Source organism: Lontra canadensis, unplaced genomic scaffold (assembly GCF_010015895.1).
Source record: "Lontra canadensis isolate GAN:19392208 unplaced genomic scaffold, GSC_riverotter_1.0 scaffold144, whole genome shotgun sequence".
NCBI lineage: Eukaryota > Metazoa > Chordata > Mammalia > Carnivora > Mustelidae > Lontra > Lontra canadensis.
In genome coordinates this window covers 1,656,649-1,674,219 of record NW_022631138.1, presented here as the reverse complement: position 1 = coordinate 1,674,219, position 17,571 = coordinate 1,656,649, and the positions used below count along the sequence as shown (strand labels likewise).

Genomic DNA, 17,571 nt, shown 5'->3' with positions numbered 1-17,571 from the left:
TCAAACCGTCAGACAGAAAATCTCTTCAGGTAACAAATTCAGGGGGTTACCCTAGTCTTCTTATTCCCTGTCATCATTAAATTGTAGGGTTCCTTCCAGGCTTTTTTTGGTTTGTTTGTTGTCAAATGCTGTTGTCTTGCCTAAGTCAGGCTACTTGCTTTAAAGTACCAAGCCCTGAAAGATCTGGAACCTACAAACATAAAGTGTAAAGTCTGAATCACATGTTTTAGGTCTGGAATTAAACAGCATAACCCATGACCTTCACAGAAAATGTTACCCTGATACTGTCATCGTTTTGAGCTCCCCAAAAAGCAATGCCTGCCTCTCACCAAGAAGGTTTTAAACCTGCCACAAATGTGTCCAGTGATTTAAAATTCCTCATGCTAAGTTTTCTGTCAGTCAGTAGATATTTTCAGTGTCCTCCCTGAGTTTTGTGATTTCTTTCTTTTTAGTTCCTTTTACTGTTTATTTGCTGGTCTAGGATTTATGAAGAAATACACTTTCAGAAGAAATAATGAGTTACTCTCTGTGGGTGTTTCCTTTCTTTACTACTTGAAGAATTTTCAAGTGTGAATAGATTATGAGAATACAGATTTGTGCAAAAAGCTGGAGGAAAAGAATGGACTAACTTCTCAATTGTTTGAAATGAGGGGGATACTGGTGTTTTTCAAATTGTTCCTCCATTTAATTAGCCAAAGCACTGAGTAGTATTTCTTTCTAATATAGATGTTTAAAAACAGCTTAGCTTTTCTAAATATAAATAGCAAGGACTAATGCTCTCAGTATTGCCTGAAAAATTTAGAAATGTCTGCAGGCTGTTGTGAACAATTCTGTCTCTTTATGGAGAGTTGTTTGGGCTTTTTAGAAACTCATTAATTTGATTGTAAGCGTCTGAGTGTTATCAGGAAAAGAAGCTTTAGAAAATGGTTTCAGAATGTGTCATTTTCTCCTTGGTTTAATCTGAGATGGTGTGTGGGCATGCTGGTATTTTAAAAGGCTAAAAATGGTGTACATATTGCTGTGCCTTCAAATGTGAGGTAGGATTGCAAACAGAGAAGTTTTCTTCAGTCTTCTCTCTGACATTCTGCTTTTCTTCCAAGTAGTAATTCTCGAATTTTTAGCATGGGTTCTTTCATTTTTTTTCATATTCAATTTGTTGTTGTAATTAAGCAAAAACAAAATTTGAAAAGCCATGTCAGTTTTCTATTATTTTGATCTTAATATTTAATGTTTCATAAAATTAAAACCATGTGTTTTCATTTTAACTAGTTTCATTATTTTTTTTATGAAATGATTTGCGGTAGAAGACTGCCATTTGGTTTCAATATTAATATATAAGATGAACTACGTGGGTGTCATTTATTTTCAGTAGTAAATAACTGCTTAACCGATGATTTTACCTTAGCCTAATTTAATCAATTCCTTTGGAATTTTGCTCTGCACATTCCAATAATATTTGATGTGTGTGTGTGTATAAAATAAAAATGATATATTGTCTCATTAAAAGCAAGTTCATGGTGTAATGGTGATCAGAATTGAGGAATGTCATGTAGTTGGTTTCAAAATCCAATCAGTGGGTTAATCATGAATTATTCTTTTTTTTCCAAGAAAGTCTGATTTGGTTGTTTCAAATTTGGATTTACTAGAATTCTTTTTGGTTTTTTGCTTTTGTTTTTTTTTAATTTTTCTGTCTGTGTCATTTTAACCTTAAAAGGGGTTAATTTAGCAAAAATAGATACCTCTTCTGTTTGTATTGTGGCTTGTTCAATTTCTCATAAACTGTATTTGGTAGCTCAAATGTTGAAAGCAGTTTGGGAACAAAATGTCTGCTTAAACCATGACAAAATTGGCCACAATTTGCCGATTGGGCTGATAACAAAAGCCAGCAACACAAAATAGGTAGAAAAACAGTTTGTTCGGTGATCTGAGACCACTGAAGGTCTTTTTGCATGTTATTTTTTTTCATTCTGATGTTTATGTTTTGCTGGAAGAGAAGTTTTTGCTCACCCATCGATTTTGATTAACCATTTCATCTAGTGAATTTCTTTTAAAACCCCAGAGAACAAAGCAGCTCACCTGGCATCTGAGACCCATCTGAGTTGAAATCCACCATTTGTACCCAAACCCCATCGTTCCCCCAGGCTCCACCTGGTCATAAATATCTCCAAACCCCTAATTTGATCTTCAAGCAGCACTTTGGTGCCATTGTTTCAGGCCTGAAACAATGAATGGTGTGGCTCTAACTGCTTTTTTTTTTTTCCCCAAGTGTCAAACAAAATTACAGTTTGTAGTTTAAAAAAAAGCTCTCTACCTGAGCATGCAGTTGAGAAAAAATTTCAGCAATCAGATGTACACAATGGCTCTCATATTATCTTCTCAGACTGTACAGAAATATTAACGTTTGACATGAGACAACATACTTTTTCAAGTGATGGAAGGAGGCAACAGCACCCTCTCTCCTCTCCGTTGTTTTGACTTCTCATGCCTTGAGTGTGTGTCTCTGTGTGTGTGAGATGGTCTTATTTTTTTTGTCTTAAAAATCAGATCCTCCTGGGTAATAATTAGGATGAGGTTTATGTTTCTACTTATCTAATCTTTGTTTTCACAAATAAATACAAATAACTCAAACTGAAACTTGATGGCTTTGGTGATAATAAAATAGCAGCCACGGGGAAATTTTCTTCATTTTAATGTTCTTTCACAACCCACATTCAGTTTCGGTAGGAAAATTATTAACCTTTCAACAGCCTGCTAAGACATGGGTTCCTAATACACTCTTGAGGATGATTTGCAGGTTTTGGTTCTATTTTGAGATTTTGTTGTACAGTTTTTTCTTTTTCTTTCTGTCTTTCTGTCTTTCTTTTTCTTTTTTCTTTTCTTTTCTTTTTTTTTTTTTTTTTTAAGACCAAGGGCTTTCTTTGAGGGTGATAGCAATGACTTGAAATCCTTTTTGACTGCTATCTTTTCAATGCGTGCATATTTTACAGTGTTTGTATTTATTTTTGATCATGGGGAGGGAGGGCTCCTATTTCCTGTTCTCCTACTGTCTGGTGCTGTGAAAGAGGAAATGTTCTTTAGTCTCACTGTTTTTCCTCCTTCTAATCCTTGGGTGGACATTGTGAGTCCCGTACCCCCCATTTTTAAAAATCTGGATGGGCTACCTTTCGGAGAGGGCTGGGGGTCTGTGTTAACCATCTGGCCTGACTCTTGCCTGCCTTGGGTGGCCTCATGTCAGTGTCCATCAAGCCAAACCAGGTCAGGCCAGTTTGGGCTTGTGGTCCTGAAGGTCTGCTTGGCCACCGGCTTGCCTATAGAGCCCCGCGTGGGGGTGTCTCTCCATCTGGCTGCTGCTAGGCTACCTCTGGCAGGGGCATGCGGGGAGGTGATCATGAGCTGGGAACTCCCGCGTCTTTCTGAAACACACTGGAGGGCAGAACGTGGGCCAGGAGAGGCAACGGGTGCGTGGGATGACCTCGAAGGGCAGTTTCCATTTTAGGTATCTTCTCCAAGTCTGGCTGGCATGGCCACACCTGCAGAGAGGGCCCTGAATGGGATGTGGTCCTACCACACGCTCTGCCCTTTGTCTGGCGAGGCTGTCCCTCATGACTCATCGTCCCCTTCTTTGCTCCCTCTCCTCCAGCCCTGTCAGTCCCCATCCGCCCCCAGTGCCCCACCGGGCCATTTCCCACCACCCCTCTGAAGTGGACGGTGGAAACTGAGGAATATCGTGGTATCTCTGTGCCCCTCCATCTTGGCCATTTTTAATGTCGTAGCCTGGGTTTGTCTTCCTTCTCATCCTCCTTCTTCTTTTCATACTTCCTGTATGAGGTTAGATTTCTTTTTTTAAATAATAAACAATTGTTTAATTTTGGGAAAGGGGGCCTGGTCATATGCTGCCGCCTACCTGTCTGGTCGTCGGTCCGGTGCTGGTGCCCCCCCACCCCCAACCTGTGTGTTGTCGTGTGAGCAGAGCTCTGAAGCAGGGAGGGCTTTGCCCGAACCCCTCCTCCCAGTGTAGCAGTAAGGAGGGTCAAGCTGGTGAAACCATTTTCTATTCTTTTTTTGGAGAGAAATGCCACCCAACCTGGTGGCTCAAGTGTTGTCCTCGGGCCGAGTGGATTGAGAGTGCCGGAGAGGGGGGCCATGGGGTGGGGGGCAGTGGGGTGGGGGTGGGGAGAGGCAGCATGCCGGCTGGCCGGGAGGGAGGTGGATGACCGGAGGAAGTCACTCATGCAGGCTTCAAATCCCTCTGCGCTCGGCCCTTGCTGTGCAGAGGAGCAGTGCCCAGAAAAGGAGACGAAGGGACCGGCACATCGTATCAACACTTCTCCCCAGATCCCCCCAAGAACTTGTTGAAAGTCTTGGACGGCCTCTGAGCTGTGGCCTCTTTCCTGCCTCTGTGGGGATCTCAGGAGAGAACCATCCAGTGACACACTTAGGAACAGTTAACTACCATGCGGTCACCCACAGTTGCCAGGGACCAAGCCCACAGCCCCACGTCCAAGAGCATCACTAGGGTGTTCTGAGGTTCAGTCACCACTGTGATCTTGGGCATGTGTCTGAACCACCTGGGGGCTTATGAAAACAGACATCGCTGGGCCCCACCGCCGAAGTTTCGAGTTGAGAAGGTCTGGGAAAGGGCCTGCGAATTTGCATTTCTAACAAATTCTCAGGTGATATGATGCTGCTGGTCCAGAGCCCCGTGTTGAGAAGCGCTGGTGAGGGCCCTGGGCCATGGCTGATCGGAACACCTGAAAGGCGTGTCTGACGGAGCGTGTCAGTGTGTCCGTCTTCCCTCCACTGCCTCGTCGCTTCGTGTGCCCAGCACAGGCACAGCAGGAAATCTGGCCCTCAGAACTTGGCATCCCTCGGTAATTAGACAGCAAGTTTCCCTGTAAATCGGAGCTTTCACAGCGCCGGCCAGACAATAGGTCAGCTAGCATGGTTTTGAGGTTCAGTTCTTTGCAAAGTGGATTTTGTCCTAAGGATAGAGGGAGTGGCCAAGGAGAGGGGGGCGATGACTGTAGCAGGAAACATTCCAGTGAGGGCCGCCCTTGGGTTGCCCACTCTTGTCTCTCGTCCCACCTTTGGTACAAATGGAGGAAGGTCTTGAATAAGTACCTCCCTGTACCAGAAGGTGGGCAAGCTTCCAAGCTCCCCTGGGGGACAAGGCGTTGAATCACCTGTGAGCTCCCGTTCATCTCAGAAGGGGGGCAGAATGCCTGGATCAGGATGCTAGATGGGAAGCAGGGTGCCACCATCTACTAGCTAGTTGTGGAGCTCCCCGCTGCCTCCCGCGTGAGAGGGATGAGCGGAACAGCACCAGCCTGGAGGCCGATGCTGTGCCCAAGGGGGAGCACGCATCTGGAACAGTGTCTGCTGTGTGGCATGGGCCCAGTGGTGACCTAGAGGATCTGGGTGTGTTGTGCGGCGGTCCTGGGACAGGCTCGTGCTCTGCTGATGGGGGTTTTAAGGGACACAGAGTCTTTCTGAACCACGTGTAGGTCTGTAATGATGCGTGGAACACTTTGCAAAAACTACTTCTCAGGGGGTATCCCCTCAGGAAAGGCTCTAAATCTGCTCAGAGTTACGTGGCTGTAGCTCGAGAACTAGGAGCCCCCTTCAGAAACAAGGGAAGGGGGGCTGTCAAGCGAAGATTTCTCTCTTCCCTGCCCTGACCGGCCTGGCTACACAGAAGCCTAGTAATTTACACAAGGGACCCGTACACTTATCTCTGTAATTAGTCTGTGATAAGCAACCAACATTTTTTGGCCGTGCCCTCTTGGTCTTAACTTCCTGAGAAATAAAAACAGTGGGGTCCCAAGAGCTGGACACCTTGATGCTGTTGAATACACCCTATCCTCCTGGGCACTATTTCGAAATCTTAAAAAGTTGGCTCCCAGCACTGTCAGAATCCACTGTGAGTCAGCACGAACAGGATGTGAGTGCCTGGCTTGTCATTTTCCCAAGCATTGACAAAGACTTTGGTGCAGAACAGGCTCAAGTGTGTGTTCTGCACCTGGGGGGCTGGGGGGCCTGGTTTGGCCTTTTGGCAGTGAGAGCTTGGCAGTGCCATGGTTGTTATAGCCAACTGAAGTCGGTGGCTTTGCTCCCCTGCCCCTGTGCCCTGGTACTTACTGCCTGGGAAAAAGGCCTGCGTGAGGCCAGCCCGTGAATCCCCAGGCTGGGGGTGGGTGTCTGAGCTACTGTTTGGTCGCCCCTTCTCAGTTCCCCGTGCCTGGAGCTTTTCCTCTGTCCTTAGGAACAGAAAGGGCAGGATTTGGGAGCTAGCTGAACGAACATCCGGAAAATTGCTTGAGCTACATTTCAGGTCCCTGATGAGAGCTTGTATTTGCGGTGTGATGACCCTAAGGCCATCCCTCAGATCCGAGGGAGAGTGAAGTTGTGTGCACAGTGGGGAGACCTAACTGGAGCCCCTTGAATACTAGAGAGACGGGCAGGAGTAGTGTAATTTAGCCAGACTGGGAGTAAGAGTAAAGGGGTAATGTGACCCGAGGCGCCTCTGGGACTGTCCAACATGGGGCTGCTAGCTTCCCCCTGCTCCTTGTGGATGCCAGCATATGGGAAGCTAAATGTGTGGTTGGCTTTGAATTAGGTGCAAATCTCTGAAAGTTCCTGAATGGGTTATCTTAAGTTTTTTCAAGGATAACTAGATACCCAGCCCAACATGGAGTCGTTATGACCTTCACTTATCCTTGCAAGAGCTCCTAAACAAGCTCAGGTCTTACAGGGGAAGCTGGAATTCAAAATTTAGGGAGTAGGTAGGAGGGACCAAGGTCTCGGTACCAACAGTGTCCCTTCCAGTGTGACCTTAGGAAGATTGCCAACTTTCCTCCCTCTGGGTGCCTGTAAAATAAGGTTGACCAGATGATCCTTAAAGCCCTGCAGTGTCTCACTCTTTGTGATTCTGGCCAAGGTTTGCATGGTGGAGTGTTCATTACTAAAGTCTGCCTGGGCTGTTGTATTTGATTTTTTTTAATCCCTCAGAAGTGGGGTACCACTGGATGAGAGCACAAGCTCCTAAGCCACCTCTCTATTTCAATGGTAAGACAAAAGGAACCAGGATTTCCCTTGTACCCATGTCCATGCCGATGCATTTCTTCGCTCCTGTTTCTCTTTGCCCACCCAGGAAAGTCTACATAAGACATCTTTGGTCCAGTTTCCAGACTTTAAGTCACGTTAGAGAATCCTAGCTCATAGGACACAAATCAGGAAGCCAGTTTTCCCAGCAGACTCATCAGGGCAGCACTCTTCCTCGAATGGTAGCCACCACAGAGCCAAATTTATCGGCTCTCAGAAAGCCTGGTAGTTCCCTGGCACTGGCAAATGGGGCTCTTGAGAGAAAACTAAGGCTACAGGGGTTGATGTGAATCAGCTAACTCACTCGTACAAAAGGCTGGAGGAAAGAAATAAGGAAAAACAATACAGGGTGAGGAATAGAGAGTATCACAACTGCCACGTGAAGTGTCGAGTGTTAAGAGAAGCTTTGATCTCTGTCACTCAGCAGAGCCCTGCTGGCAAAGGCTAGTTGTGTAAAAAAGTTTCTGCTCCAGATATGCTTGGGAAGCACACAGTAAATGAATTTCAGCTGCTTTCTTTATTTCCTAACTTCTCAGGGTCTTTTGTATGCTGCTATGCATTGTGAACGAATCTCTAGGGGCAGGATGGAGTTTTTCCAAAATTGTGCACCCCTTCCTCCCTTTTTACAGAGAATTTTGTGCCATTAACAAAAGTCAGGAAATGGGGTGGGGCAAGGGGGCTTCTGGTTTTTCTGGTGACCTCTGGGTTGCATCTGGGGCAGGTGGAGTGTGGAGGGGACAGCCATACCCAGGAGGCTCTGGGTAGACAGGCAGAGCCCGTTCCTTCTCTGACCATCAGTAAGCAGTTCCTGGTCAGAGAATACGGCGGGAAGGTGTAGGCAGGCGTGGCTTTGACCTCCCTCCCATGGCAGTTCTGTCTCCTGCCTTCTCACCCTCCCCCGCTTGTCTAAGCCACAGATGTAAGCACAGAGCTGGCTTGGAGGGCCACCATCTTTGGGGGAGGTGACACTGTCTGTATGTCTGAATTGACCCGTCCCTCTACCTGTCTTTGGAATTAACCTTTCATTTGTTTGGGAACTGAGAATAACCTTCCACAGTGTGCTGCTTGGGAGCCAAACCGTGCTGGTCTCAAGTGGCAAAGCAGTTTTTATTAGAACCATAGTCCTTAGAGCTGTGTCAGCCTTGTGCTATCCTCAAGGCTTTTATTTGGCTGGCCCTGGACTCCCCTTTGTTTGGTCAGGAGCCCCTTCTCCTCTTTTTCTTTCCTTCCCCTCACTAAGGCTTCTTGGTGCAAGCCTGTCTGTTCATGATGCTTGGATGTACCTGCGAGGGGATGCCCCTGAGACCGGGGAGGACAGGGGTCCAGAAGTTCAGCCACCATCCTCCTCGTCCATCCTCATTGGGCTGCAATTCCCTGGTGACCTCTCTCACATCTCTTTCGACCCTTGGGGAGGGGTGCTTGGTGCATCACCTGGGCAAACACCGGGCTTGTCCCAAAAGTCATGTGTGACCTTTTAGCAAGGCCAACAGGAACACGTAGGGGAAAAGCCTCAGTGTGCCCCAGTAGTAGACCCTGACCCAGAAGGTCAGAATTGACGGCAACTTTCAGTAAACAGGTAGTGGGCTTCTGGGAACATCTGGCTTTTCAGTCTCTTGTGAATTATTTTTAAATGAACGCCCTGCACCACCCCTTACCCACACCCCCACCCCTGCCGCCGTCGCCACCCGCACTTTTCGTTGATTATCACTATTTGAATAGATGCTGATAAATTTGATTCCCCAGCTTACTGTCGCATTGATGATCTGTCTTTCCCTTTTCGGTTTCCATGTACTGGAGTGACTGTCTCTCAATGCGGTTGACAGTGACCTGTGTTTTTCATGCATGTTTTTGTTTCAGAATAACTGGGAGATGAAACAGGAAGCTCTATGACACAGTTGATCGAAAATGACACAGACACAGAAAAATCAGGACTCGGCCCCCTCCAGTGCCTCTACCTGCTGCCCACAGCCGGAGTGCAGGTGAAGGGTTTCCCGCTGGGGCCTGATCCTAACTGCTGTGGACTCCAAGGCCCTCCACGTTGACCGATGATGTGTCTGTGATGTGGTCATGGTCTAGTCTGGCCGGTTTTCTATTTATCTAGCCAGCCCCTGTGTGTCTTAATTATCTTTCCTTCATTCCAAGCAAAACTCAAGAAAAATGAATTGTTTTCTTATTAGCTATACCCTGCATTAATGGAAAGGACACCAAAGAGCATTTGAGATTGATTTCTATAGCAGCACGAGTAAACCCTGCCCTAACCACACAGATCATGAGGGCATCATTAGAAGAGTGTTGAACTTGACTGTCTTATTACTGAGCCTTGTTTGCCCTGCCTTTTTCTTCTGCAGCCCCAGAAGGCCTCCCTTGAGTCAGTATTGGCACATTAACATTTGAGGAAAACATTGCGAACTCTCTTTCCACATTACTATGGTCATGGCCTACAAGTGGCGATCCCCAAAATCGTCACCAAACTTGAGCTTTCTGCCGAAGACCTCTGCTTTCTCAGCTGCCTCCTTCTCTGCCCCCACCCATCGGTCACCCATTCACTACTTCATCCCACAGGGTTTCTTTGGGGCATACTGTGTGCTACATTCTGGAGACAATTTGGGTGGGACCAACTCTGCCCTGGTCTTCTCAGCACCTCTAGCCTCCATATGAGTGGGTCCTGCTGGGACCTTTCTCACAAACTATAGGGGAGCACTGGGCAATTCATCGTGGATAAACAGCACACTCCCTTTATTTACATGGGTTCTTTAATCCGCCTGCAAACCTGAGCCCCCAGAATTGGCAACTCAACATTCTGCAGAATGGGTAAGTGTCAAAGCATTCCTTCAGTGGAGTACTACCCTTGTCCCCAGCCCTTAATGGGACAACTCAGTCCTCTTGGGGGCCTGGCCAGAGAACCCATGGGTAGCAGCCTTCCAGCTCTTCTGTCAGCCTTCACTTTTAAGCTTAGCAGATGTCCACGAATGATTTAAAAGGATAGTGTTGTACCCTTTCATGCTGCTCAGAATTAACTTCTCAGTCCATCATGCTTGTCATCTCAACCCTCCCTCCTGCATGGCACGATGTACGCTGTGGTGTATGTCCAGGTCTCAGCCCTGATGCCCCCTGCTCGGGGACTCTCTCTCTGACCACCTGTCCCGAGACAACAGCTTACCCCCACTACTTCTCTATACTTCATGACCCTGTAATATCAACAATTATCCTGTTCATTCATTTATTAATCAGCTGTGTTCCTGTCATATGCCTTCTGCATTTCAGCTCTATAAAGGAAGATTCTAGTCTGTCTTAATCTCCAGTCTGTCGCCAGACCCTTGCACTAGTCTCAATAACTATGTAGTGACCAGATCCATCGTCTTAATCACTTCTCAGAGTAACACTGTGATATTAAGTAGCTCTGTTTTCTAACCAGTGTTTGGTGGGTAAGGAAAGCGTGAGTCCATTTACCTCTGATGATATAAAGAGGTAAATGGAGCAGCCAAGGTGAGGACACACGCTTTCTGTCAGTAGACTTCGGCAGAAAAGGTTGATCATAAACTATCTGCTATTGGGATAATCAGATTTTCACCTGAACCAAGCTTTGTCTTGCTAATTTAAGTTAAATTACATCTGCTTATGTTCCTGGAAGATTAAAGGCAACCATGTAGCAGAGGGATGTGTCGTCAGGGAGGAGTCTGCAGTACATGCCCCTCATTCTTACTCTGCCAGTTCTTGGATCCCCTAACTTCCTCTGCCCATTTCCCAGAAATTAATCCACTAGGATACTTATGACCTGGAAAAGGTGGAAAAGGTGGAAGTCACAGGCAGAAGCAGAAATAACTCATGTGGCATTTGCAGGATAATCAGTTCACAAGGTAACAAGAGGAACAAATGAAAATTGAGCCCAGAGTTCTCCATGGTTGGGACAATGGTTCTGAATCCTGGCCAGACATTAGAATTACCCAGGAGTTTTAAGAAATCCAATGCCCAGGCTCCACCAGGACCAATCACAACAGAATTTGGGGTGGAGGGACAGATGTTAGTATTTTTTAAAAACTCCCCAGGTAATTCCAACCAGTAGCCAAGGGTAAGAACTGTTGGTCTGAGGTTGTTTTCCAATATGGTGGCCATTAGCCACATGTGTCTCATGAAAAATTAAAACATAGCTGTGTGACTGAGGAATACATTTTTAATTCTTTTTAAAATTTTTGTTAATTTAAATATAAATATCCAAATGAGGCTGTGGTTGCCAGATTGGATAGCACAGATGTAAAACACGTGTGTCATCACAGAAAGTTCTACAAGACAGCTCTGTCTAGGTGAACTCTGATGCCAAGTGAAATTACACTGAACACAAGAGAAATTTAAGGTGATTCTCTCCGTCTGTTAATTTGACCAGGGCCAGCTCTCCTGTCTTGGGCCTGCAGTATATTTTTCATCTACCTTTTGAGCCAGGGCTCGTGCAGTAGCAAGAGCGACATGCTTTCAAAAGACCACCTGGTAGGATCCAAAATAACTTAAAATACCAGGAGAAGTCCAAGGTCCCAACCCAAGTCATTTGGCATTCACTCTGGCTATGTACTTGGTTTACATCTCTGAATACCCAGCCCTGGAAAGGGAACTGTCTGAATGATTCTTTACCAGAATTTGGGACAGTGGGAAGCAAGCCTTCCAGGAAGATCTTTGGGAAAAGCAGAGGGCCAAAGGAGGGGGTTGGAGTCTTGTAGGAGTTCAGAATCTGTGATGGACTCGTTGGGGGCCACTTTGTGAGCCCAGCCAGTCTGGGGTTACAGCTGGAGAAACAGAAGCCAAAGCTGAATCATTTTCTGCTTATCACTCATAGACTGTCAGAGTTTTTTTTTTTTTTTTTTCTTTTTTTGGAGGGAAAGCACCTTACAACAAATAATAATACTATTTTGAATTTCGGAGCTTTCCCTTTTTCAAAGCACTTTACCACCTCTGACTTATTCCGTCCTCACAACAAGGCCCAACCCAAGTAGGGAAAGGATTTTTGGTGCCAGTCTAATACCCTGAGAGAGTTCAGTATTACGGAAAGAATTAAAAAGTAGAGGTGAAGACTCTCAAGGGTTATTTTGTCATCTCTGGTCACACATGGGCAGGCAGTGACATAGCTAGAAGTCGAATGTGCCTGAATTCGGTGCTTCTCCAGCACACTATGTTTTTCAGAAAAACCTAGGCTTCACGTTTGCTCCTATCTCATTTCACCCCAGCCTCCTGACCCCTATGAGTCGATGGTGTGAGGCCATTTTGTCCCAAGAGGTTTGCGTGATTTGCAAATGTGACAAATAGGCCATCAGTATCTCCCTCCAAGTCAGTTTTACTTTATTTTATTTTTATTTTTAAAGATTTATTTATTAATTTGATAGGGAGAGAGATCACAAGTAGGCAGAGAGGCAGGCAGGGGGTGGGGTGGGGAAGCAGACTCCCTGCTAAGCAGAGAGCCCGATGTGGGACTCGATCCCAGGACCCTGAGATCATGACCTGAGCTGAAGGCAGAGGCTTTAACCCACTGAACCACCCAGGCACTCCTCCAAGTCAGTTTTAAAATGGAATGTGGGACAGGGCCCTGTGGGTCTCCATGGAAACTTCCCTGCTTCCCTCCTAAGGACATGAATAGAGCAACACAAGCCATAGACCCACACTCAACCTTCCCCATGTGTAGAGCTGCAGAGGATCCTTTCAAAGCTCACTTGCCAGTGGGGAGAAAAACTCTGAATCATTTGAGCTGTTGAGATCGAGTGGGTGGCCTGGCCAGCACAGCCATCTCCAGCAGTGGAGGTAGGTAGGAGTCTGGGGAGCAGGACCGAAGTCATGCCACTGCCTGATCTCTTTGGGAAGGTCGTCCCAGCCAATTCGAATTTTTCCAGTCATACCACCAACGGGCCCATCTTGTGTGTCTTAAGTGCATAGGATACGATGAGAGGTTTTCAGATGCTTTACTGAAAGCAAGACACACTTTCTGGGGCATTCCCCTAATCGACTGTTCTGGTGAAGCTCGTCAAAACAGGAAATGAGGTTAGCATGGAATGACTTTCTCTTAGAGAACTTGTGTTACCTCTTAGAGACCACCACTTTCTTCCCAAATGCTTGTGAGCCTTGTCTAATGCCGCTTCTGGGTTTGCCCCGGAAATTGGAGTGAGTCTGCTTTGCTGTAGTTTTCAGAACCCGTTCCTTTGGAAAACGGTGGTGATTTGGGCTCGTTCCCGGCCTTCCAGATCCTCTCCCTTTCAGGCCAGTGTCTCTAAGATGTTTGCAAGTGGCTCTGAGGTTAGGGACGCACAGACTTCAGGCACAGCCCAAATGTGGCTCGGGGCACATGCCCAGGCTGAGGGAGTCACACATGCGCTTGGGGTAGCTGCCTTCTCATGCTGCTTGGCCCACGTGCTCCCATTCCATCAGGTGTGCCAGGAAGAAAAACGAATGTGGCAGAGATGAAAACTCAGCGAAAACCATCCACTTTCCTGCTCCACTCCACATGTGGGCCTCTGGCTCACTAAGGCACCATGATGAAAACAGCTGTGCCAACTTCCCTCGCTCAAATCCCCACGATGGGTTCTTTGACTCAGTTTTCAAAAGCAGAGAGGGTTTCATAGTCTGGGCAGGTGGCAACATGCTTATCTCTCTGCTGAGGCCTCCTGACCAATGGCTTGACTGGAAATTTCTGGATTGAAATGTCTTTTTGTCGATACTGAGATAGCTTTGAGCCACTTTGGCTTCTATCCAGCAGAAGGGAGTCAAGCTGGGGGATGTCTGCCCTGGACTCACAGGTGTCCAGGGAGGACTGATGTCCTCAGACTCGGAGATCTGGATGACCCCTTGGAGGTCTGCCTGTGCGCTCTCCTCTCCCTTCGGTCATCATGGCTCTGTCTCCCTTCTTAAGTGACTTAGGGGGATCTTGAAAGCCATGCTGAGTCCCCATGCCTAGTATGGCACATGCTCCCCTGCGGCCTCGTGCCCCTGCCTCACTTTCCCCAGGTGTACAGGTAGTGCGTGTCCCGTGACGATCACCTAAGGACAGGGATTAGTAAACCTGCGCCTTGAGAATAATCCTGGCTACCATCTGAGGCTTTAGTTTGCTCGGGACACAACTTTTTTTGGTGGTTCACACTTTACAGTTGATTCTTGAACCACACGGGGTTATGGGCACCAACCCCCCCTCCTGCCACAGTTGAAAACCTGTGTCTAGTTTTGCCTTCCCCCAAACTTAACTATTGACCAGAAGCTTTACCAATAACAGGACAGTGAATTCACACCTACTTTATATGTTACATGGATTATATGGATTATCTACTGGATTCTTCCTATAAAGTAGGCTAGAGAAACAAACCTTATTGTGAAAATTAGAAAGAAGAAATACATTGCAGTAGCGTACTATAGAAAGTCCGGTATGAGTGGGCCTGCCCATTTCAAACCCGTGTGGTCAGCTGTATTTCCATTCTCCATTCCAATCCCCCAGAGGTGGGATTATTATTCTTTCCTTTCAGTTAAGAAAACTGGCTGTGCCCCGCATCACTAAACCTGTGCATCCTGGATTTAAGTCCAGATTTGTCAGGCCTCCCCCAACCCCCTACCATGCTGCTGCTTCATATTTTATAAATATGGAAAAGCAAAGCCACTTTCCTTTACAGAGGAGTGTGGTTAGTAAGGGACAGCTGGAAGAGAGCTTTTAGAGCACACCTGAAAACGGAGGATAGGAAGTCAAGCGGTCTGCGCTGTGCCCCAAGTGCCCCTCTGGCTACCACAGGACCACGGGCAGGTGAGGTGGCCACCTGAGCCGTTCCCTCTGGGAACACCAGCAGCCCCGCCAGCCTTGCCCCATGCCATAGCTGTGTGAGGGTCCTTGTCGGCGGGCTGGGATGTGGGCAGACTCTGTTTCTGAGAACGGCTTACCACTCAAAGTGTGGTTGGAGGGTCAAAAAGGCAGAGGTCCCGCCCTGGCCCCTGGTACCAGAATCTGCATTTTAACAAGATCCCAGAAGCCTGGTGAACACAGCTGCTAGCTCCGCTCTCTGGGCCCCTTGAGGTCAGAGCTCTGTGGTAACACCTTTTACCTCCACAGCCCAATGCATGCCTGCCTTACGTAGGTGGTGAGTCAGTGTTGGTAAAGTGAATTTGGTCTTTATTCTTCTGAGAAGCTAGTTGGGGGATCTTGGGGGGGGGCGGGGGGGGGGGGGGGGAATCAGTTAGAGGCTCCTGGGAGTCCCAGCTAACAGCGAGGCTGTTTGAGAGTCAGCGAGGTGGGGGAGGGGATGGGGCTAAGGAACCAGGAAAAGAGGGGAACCCCTCGGAGGGGTGGCTGCTGCCATTTGAGGAAGAAAAGCAAAAACGAGGGAAATGTGTCACCCAGAACTCGTAGTGCCCCTCCTGCTCCCCTGAGCAGCTCTCATTCCATGACTGTGATCTTCGGGACCTCCAGAGGCGGAAGCACACAGCTCTGTAACTGGCCATTCTCTCTAGCTTACCTTCTGTCGGTTTTTTTTTTGTGTGTGTCCCCAAGAAGTCACCTTTACAGTCGCTCCATATAGGTGCCATCTCATGGAGAAGGAAGGCTATTTGACAGTCTGTCTGTGGTTCTGGCTGGTCTGCCCTGGAATTAGCAGAGTCAAGAATGGGGGTGTGAGAATGAGGGTGTGTGTGTGCATGCGTGTGCATGTGTGTGTGTGTGTGTGTGAGAAATATGGCAGTGTGTGGTGTGGTCATGTGAGTGCTGTTTGGGGGTGCCTGTGTGCATGTGGGGAATGTATCTGTGTGGTGTGTGCACAGGTGTGGACGTGCCTATGGGGGTGGATGTGAGTGTGGGCATCAGTGGTACCTGTGTGGTGTGGGTGTGTGCACATGGGTGTGGTGGAAGTTGTTGGCTCTGGGTCTTGCTGGATATGGTGCATGGGATAGGTACCCGGGTGGTGTGTGTGTGACTGGATGTAGGTACAGTACAGGCATGCTGTGAGTGTAGCTCGTGTATGCGTGTGTCCCATGTGTGCACGTGTGGCATATGTGTGTCGTGTGTGACCTGTGGTGGGTGTGTGTGGTACATGAGCCCCTATGTACGTGCAGGGCTGTGTGTGCTGGGTATCTGTCCAGTGTGCACGTGTGGCGTGGGTGTGGGTGTGTGTGTGGCAGGGGGGGAGAAGCCCACGATGTATGTGTGTATACCTGTAGGTGTCCCTGGTGTGTGCGGATGGGTGGGTATGTGAGTGTCTGGGATGTGTGCAGGTTGGGGTGGGCATGCTTGTGTGTGCAATAGGTGGGAGGGGGGCTTCTTCTTGAGCGTGTGAGGGACAGCCAAAGGGTGTGCCCTTGAGGGTGATTGGCAGGGGCTCTCTTCAGACCCACGCAGAACCCCACATGGCCTCTGCCCACCAGGAGGGGAAGCCACTCCCTCAGTGGCACGGATGGGGGGGACAGGGATACCAGCGGCGCCTGGGGAGCGCCGGCTCCGAACCACCTGTGCCTGGAGCCCTTGAGGGCAGGACTAAGCCGGGAAGGATGGGCCCAGGGCAGAAGCAACCGAAGAGAAGCCCCTTTCTTCTGCTCTGCTCACCGACATAGGGCAGCCGAGGAGTGCTTTGGGCCCCAAATTTCACATCTGGGATCCATGCTGGGGGACAGATGAGTCCCTTGTCCAACACTGTGTCTCCTGCTGTAGGACCCACAGCAATGCCTTGTCTTGCTCAGGTGCCCGAGGACAACCATGCTGGTGTCCTTCTCACCGTGATGGCCGGAGCTCCACAGGGATCTGCTGGGCTGCAGGTCACTGACAGTGGCTTCGGGTGGCCCATCCAACCCCCGCTCCAGTGGTCATGTGTGGTTCCTCTGGAAGAACATCATTCTTGCAGAAAAAGGCCTCCTGACTTTCCTTGATTCGTCTTTTCTTGAGACAAGAGTGAGCCAGGAAAGTATTTCTGAAGACGTGGTCAGTGCTGAGGCCCCTTCTTTAGGGTCAGAGCAACGGAGACCCCAGAAATTACAGAACTCTGTCAGACGTGCCTCCATCCTGGCCAGCATGGTCTCTGGAGAGCGGTTGGGTCCCTGAGCTTCGGTTGCCAAATTCACCCTGTGAATATGGGGGAATATTTGCACTAAGGATGAGAGCACAAAGGACTGAAGGCCTCTGCCTTCAGCTCAGGTCATCGTCTCAAGGTCCTGGAATCGGGCCCCACATTGGGCTCTCTGCTCAGCGGGGAGCCTGCTTCCCCTTCTCTCTCTGCCTTCCTCTCTGCCTACTTGTGATCTCTCTCTGTCAAAATAAATAAATAAAATTTTATTGTCATTATTATTTTAATTCTTAAAAATTGAGGATTTAAAAAAAAATAAATTTACCAAGGAAGTAATAGAAACTTGCCATGTGTGAAATACTCTGGTGAGGTCCTAATGACCTAAGCTATAAAATGTAAAATGTCAAAAGGAAGAAAACATCTAAAAAGCTGGGGGTAGCAGAGATAGCAGTCTCAGAAAAGAGAATAGTCT

General features: G+C 47.9%; 1 long non-coding RNA gene across 5 annotated transcripts in view; it reads left to right on the top strand.

Moving 5' to 3' along the window:
- LOC116858879 overlaps positions 1–17,571 on the top strand; it is a 135,641-nt gene that overhangs the window by 51,079 nt on the left and 66,991 nt on the right. For 3 of the 5 annotated variants that reach the window (XR_004381033.1, XR_004381035.1, XR_004381031.1), the window contains exon 2: positions 8,959–9,080. This is a non-coding gene — a long non-coding RNA (uncharacterized LOC116858879). Of the gene's footprint in view, positions 1–8,958; positions 10,212–16,779; positions 16,852–17,571 lie in introns of those variants that run through there. The other 2 variants (XR_004381034.1, XR_004381032.1) reach the window with 2 other exon arrangements.